The 6,268-nt window shown below is 44.3% G+C and overlaps 1 pseudogene; it reads right to left on the bottom strand.

The window, feature by feature from the left end:
• Positions 1-1,256: 1,256 nt before the first annotated feature.
• Positions 1,257-5,646, bottom strand: LOC125538941 (annotated as a pseudogene).
• Positions 5,647-6,268: the final 622 nt, after the last annotated feature.

Here is a 6,268-nt window from a genome sequence, read left to right as displayed (position 1 = left end):
CTTCAGAGTCTACAAGCAATGCTCGTCGTTGTCTAGGGACACGCACACATGCACGCACGCATGCACCAACACATGGACAGTGCATAGTGAACTTGAACAAACACGTGAAAAGATTGACATTAACATGTGAGACTAAGCTAGGTCCAACATATTGCCCATTTCAACATGGCAATCGGCGGACGTACTTCCGAAAAAGGAAAAAGGCAAGCAAGCACGCTTGCTTCTCAACGCCTCCACCGGTAGGGTTATCCAGTCTCACGGGCAACCACATAATGAAATACTAACCGTATTATTAGAACTCTCAATTCGTTGTTGTCCAAGCTATGTCCGCACGCATTCAATTTGGATGCTCGTGCCTTTGTCCACCGCAGCATATGGGTAGTTCGGGACTCACCGTACAAGGCGCGTTACAGACGGAGAGGCAGCCAAAGGACACAATTATATACTATATACCAAAACAAAAGGAGAAAGTACAAGCATAACCCTGCTAACGGCCGGATTTGGATATTCATACCTACTTGATCTACATCTATCTATCCCTAATAATAAAGGCAGTTTTGCTAAAGCACATCTAGATGTGCTATAAGTATTGGACATCTAAGTCCTATGTCATTGATCTTATGTTGAGATTCGTGTAGATATTTTCTTTTTCTTTTTTCTCTTTCTCTCTATGCTTAACTCACTCACTTAGATGTGCAATAACTAGAGCACATCTAGATGTGCCCTAGACACACCCAAAAATATTTATGATGTATAGAAAAAATGTACAATGTGTATGAATTTTTTTTTGATATATGTTGAATTTGTTTTTGTGAAAACTGAAGAAAGAAAAGAAAAGAAAAAGGAATAAATGGAAAACTGAAAAAGAAAAACCAATGAAAACCAGAGAAGAAAATAAGAAAACCCGAGGAACCCCGATACTGCAATAGTGATAAAAACTCGCGCTCAGCTACGGTGTTGCGCAGACCCAATACCCGCTGTGCTCTAGGCGATTCATGTATGAGAAGAAAAGAATAAGAATCAGTATGAGTGACACATAGCTCGCGCAGCGTATCACATACGGAAGTAGGGAAACGAAACTAGTCAATGAGGATGGCACACAAGAGATGGAAATTCCAATTGTACCTAACAAATCGCATATACACAAACTGCTGGTCTCAACTGAGACTTCTGCATCTAGTAACTGTAGCTGCTGAAGGTACAAAATTAGGAAGGAAGGCACTAACTTGAGCAAGCACAACAAATGGAGCTGCCGGTCATTTACTGTAGTGATGAGCCACCACATTTGCTTTCTCTCAGAAATGAACAGGAAGATCACTTGCACTGCCATCTGAGCTGAGCTCCAAATGGCATCACATTAAATAGACTGGTAGTAATAAACTAGACAGCACATTAACCAATTCTCTGGCATACATACATAGGACACCGAATAAATCATACTAGCTGCGGTGCTGGCAAACATTACTATGAATAATGAAATGGCTTTTATACTGGTGAATTCATGTTGTCCCGCACCCAAACATTCACAGTCTCCAACCTGCTATCTCTTGAAAGCCTTCTCACGTAATCCCTTCTGGAATTAAAGTTTTTTTATGCAATCCCATAAGAGTCGTCTGATTCTTCTTTTGAGGCTAGCAAATGGATGGTCAAACATAACCAGATTTAGTACCAGATCGTCAAGTACAGAGGCCTTTTTTGCTCAGATATACTATCAATGGGAAAAACAAGGCAACAGTGGAGATTACAGTCTTTAAAAAGAGCAGCAATGTGAATTACAGTCTTACTTGCTTGGTGTTCAAGTTCTTTCTCGGGGATGTGCTCAACCTTTTGCCAGTTTGGATGTCCCACTGTCTGACAGGACTTCAAGAACTCATCATTGCAGGTATAAAGGGAAAACTCCTCAAGAGACTGCGGCAATGTTGGGAGAGACCGAATATTCTGGCAGATATAGATCATCAGATTCTTGAGTGATGTGAGGTGCTCCATATTGCCTGGTAAGGCGTCCCAGCTGCAGTCCACAAGCATGAGCACTCGAAGATGAGGGAAAGCCTCAAGTTCAGGACACAAAAAGAGAAGCAAAGCGCTTGCAGGCCACCGTTCTGCTCACTCAGCATCCAATCTGGGTACCTCGAGCCTCTGTAGGCCAAGATGTGCAGTGTTTCAAGTCCCACGGGAGGGCACAGGCCACAGGCCCTCAAGTACCTCTGCCTCAATTTCTGGACTGCACCTTGTACCGTAACCACCACCCCATGATAGTTCCAGATTAGTGAGCCGTTCCTTGGCAGCTAGGTTGGCTTCAAGAGCTTCCTCCTTGCTTTCAACATTTTCGAGGCCATGGATCGACAGGCTGCCACGAAACATGTTTAGGTCCCTCAGCCTGCCAATGTTCGGAAATTCCATGCCCGAGCAGAATATGTGCCCTAGGTTTATAGGATCAGCAAAGGTAAATTCCAAAAGTTTGCCATCACCAAAATCCAACACCTGGATATGGTGAAGTTTAGTCAGTGTCCTTGGTAAAATTACCGTGCAATGGAGCTCCATCCTGAAAGAAAAATAGCGTAGGTGCTTCAACAGACTAATTGATTTGGGGACCGAGAATTTATCATCTTCCCTGATTTCACCATCTTCCCAACTGAAAGCAACGGCAAGAACTCGCAATTTCGGAAACATCTTGCATATACTCTCAATGACTTTTTCCTCAACTCGTGTACCATCTTCAACAACATAAATTATGAGAGTGCGTAAATTTTCCAGCTCAAGGATCTTCTCAGTGATCAATTTTGCATCATAGTTCCGAACAAAAAGATGGCGGACATCTCGAGGGACATCTCCTTTCCAGCCTTGTCTCTGGCTCCTTCCATTCTCAATTCTGAAGTAATCACTTCCAGTTACCTTGTCTATTAAATCCTTCTGGTTGCAGAAACGAGCATGACAGTAACTCATTAATGTAGCGCTCTGCTTCATCTTCCACGTCATTTGTTGCATTATTGGTCTTTACAAACCCATGCGCTGTCCACAGGTGAACTAAGTCATCCCTTCTCAACTTGTATCTTCTGGGGAAAATATTGCAGTATTCTAAGAATGGCCTGATGTCCGGATTAAGCCGTTGGTAGCTCCACCAAAGAGCATCCATGGTGTCATTCATCATGTCATTGCTTGCCGTAGTTTTCCAAAAACTGTTATCTCAGTTTGCCCCAAGCCATCCGGCAACTATTACTCCTGCAATAGGTGATTTGTGTAGCTTTTTTGCGATCACTCTACCAGCTTTTTTAAATTCTTCTTCATCAGCAACACTTATACCACCAAGTGCATAATGCATAAACATCTTTAGGTATTGATTCTCATCCAAGTCAGGCATTTCAATAGGCTCATGATCACATAGAGCTGTAGCTGCAACTTTTGTTCGTGCTGTCACCAAGATTTTGCTTCCTTTCAACCCCACATTGAGTGGATAGATTAGTTCCTCCAGCTGCGGGTCATTCTTGCTCTTCACCCAGAGATCATCAAGTATCAATAAGAAACGTTTGTCGTGCAATTCTTTCTTCAACTTCTCTTCGAGATCCTCATGATCTGAAACACTGCAGTGTCGATCTGCTGTAATATCCTTCAGCATTTCATGAAATATATCATCAACACTGAAATTCCCAGACACATGAATGCACATGGTGGTGTCAAAAAGTTTCTCCTTGCATTCCTTCTTTATGTAATCTCGAATATATTGTGCAAAGGTAGTCTTCCCGGACCCTGCAACACCATATATACCAATCACCGAGTAACACATACTAGTACTCGTGCTTGGTGCATCATCCTGTGGTATCTCACGGAGCCGTGCCATGACAGAATCACGCAACCCCTCTCGACCAAATACCTTCCGGTTGCTAGCAGTTCTAATCTTACTCCTGTTCTCGTTGGCAATATGATCTGGTGTGCTGTTGCTTGCTACAGACAAGAGTGACTTCTTCACTTCACTGATGGTGTTTTCTACCTTCTCTATTTTGTTCTTCAATTTTCGTCTTGAGATAGCAGTAAGGGCAAAATCTAATGCGGTAGCATTCTCCTGCAAGAGGCAATATCTCAAATGAGCATTCTCACATATCTATTCTCTCTGATGCATAACAAATGGGACATTGCTGCTGGAACAAAAATGGGAAAATGTATATGCAGAAAAATACAAAAATCATTGATAAAACAAAACTGACCATGATGGAAACATTAACCGGCTACTAGTGACTACTCCCTCCGTCCCATAATATAGGACGTTTTTCAACACTGGTGTTGTGTCAAAAAACGTCCTACATTATGGGACGGAGGGAGTACATAGTACAGCTTTGGAATCAATGCTGCATACAAACAAGAGAAGGAAAAATATGATATTGGTAACTAATATTGTTTATTACATTCCAAATCTGGAAATTGAGACCTATCCCTTTTCAATGTAAATTCAGGTGTAGAAAAACTTAAGTGTTGTGCACACATCATAGTATCACGGCGCAAATCAACAATTTTATTACTACATACTTAAACTGAGACGGACCTATGGGACATGATTGGCCATTGCATTGTAGAATGTAGACCAACCGTAATTAGTAATTGCGTGTGCTCATCTATCACATATATTCCCATTTATGTTGAAATACAAGTCTGTCTGTAGCATGGGGCATTTTATTTTCTTTTTTGACCTTGATGATGTGAAATTATAGAATTAGTATTACGTTGACTGCCATGTTAGAAATTTAGACAGATATATACATATGAGATGACTGTTGTCCACAGAGCACAAATATGTGATTCAATTTTGAACACTCGCTAACAGAAAAAAAAAATCAAAAAATGAATTATTTTTTACACGTGTACATAAATCTTTTTACATGTGCAGAGAGTGCATAAGAAAGAAACAAGGAGTCGAAGGAGATGAAATTGACGAGTGTACCTGGTAACTTGTGATGCCAACCACGTTGTATGACCAGTTTCTGTAGAAGCAGGCAGCCTCAAACACATGAACAAACCAGCTGTATAGTGATTTACAACAATTCCCGAAGAAGTCGAGCGAGGTGCACAAACAAGAGAGCCATGGCCCCGAGGAATCTGAGACTGTAGTCGCCGGATCAGGCTCGACGGAGGCTGCAGCACCAGTAGCCACCGGAACCATCTCACTGCCAGAGGCCACATCACTGATAGGATAGCCAGCTCGTTGGAGGAGATGACGGGCGGCCCGGACCGTGTCCACCCGGGTGAAGTTGCTTTTGCAGAGGGCAATGCACGTGGTCACAGCATGGCAGAGGCGGTGCCGAAACCTGTTGCGGTACAACTCGATCTCGTGATGATCATCCAAGATGTGTTCCGCTTCCTCCCGGGCGTGCCGCAGCAGGGCCGCCATCTTGTCCAGCGCAGCCACTTCAGATTTCGGTTTCTTTCCTCTCTGCATCATCCTCTGCTCATCTACGGCCTCCAGCGTGTTCTTCAGCTCCAGGCTGATGCGGATTTCCAGCTCAAGGAGCTTCTGCGACGCGTCGAAGCCGAGGTAGCAGAGGATCTTGGGCGCAAGCGAGCCGATGATGGGCGCCAGTAGCCAGCCCAGCACGGTCATGGTCCAGCCAACCGAGGCAACATCCCAGCTGGAAGCCATGGATTCTTCTTGTCCAGGAAGGTGGAATTTTGCTGGGAACAGAGTGAATTGGGGAATATTATTATTTTCTTGGCTACAGGCGGAAAAAACAGAGGCAAGAGAAGTGGCGTTAATTAGCTAGTACATAGATGACGAGGAAGATATCTTTACCGGGTGGTCGATGTCGCCGTCCGCCGCGGTGGAGGGGGGTCGCCGGTGCCGGTCCGGGCGCCTGGCTGGGTTAGGCGCTCGGGGGATTTTTTTTTTTTTTGCTTTGCCTAGGCGGTGAGACTGAGAAGTAGGAAGGAGCTACGGCTTTGCTGAGGAGGAAAGGGCTCCCGAGCCACGGGCTTCGAGCGGCGCCGCCGCAGCGGTGGAAGGCGGCTGGAGCTGGGGTTCGCCGGTGGCGGTGCGGGCGGCTGGGGTTTTTCGACTATCCGGAGCTGGGGGAAGAAGAATGCGCGTGGGGGAGCTGGGAAAAGAGGAGGCCGCTCGCCTTGTGAAGGCGGGGGATGCTTTTCTTTTCAGAAATTCATTTCTAACACACATGACACTGCAAAAGAAGGCTTTTTCTAGAAATAATAATAATCGAAAACACTATGTATATGCCTCAAAAACTACTGGGTTTTTTTACATATACATGCGTACACATATGTGGCTACG

This window comes from Triticum urartu, chromosome 1, assembly GCF_003073215.2.
Source record: "Triticum urartu cultivar G1812 chromosome 1, Tu2.1, whole genome shotgun sequence".
In the NCBI taxonomy this organism is placed as follows: Eukaryota; Viridiplantae; Streptophyta; class Magnoliopsida; order Poales; family Poaceae; genus Triticum; species Triticum urartu.
This window is presented reverse-complemented; position numbering and strand designations above follow the sequence as displayed.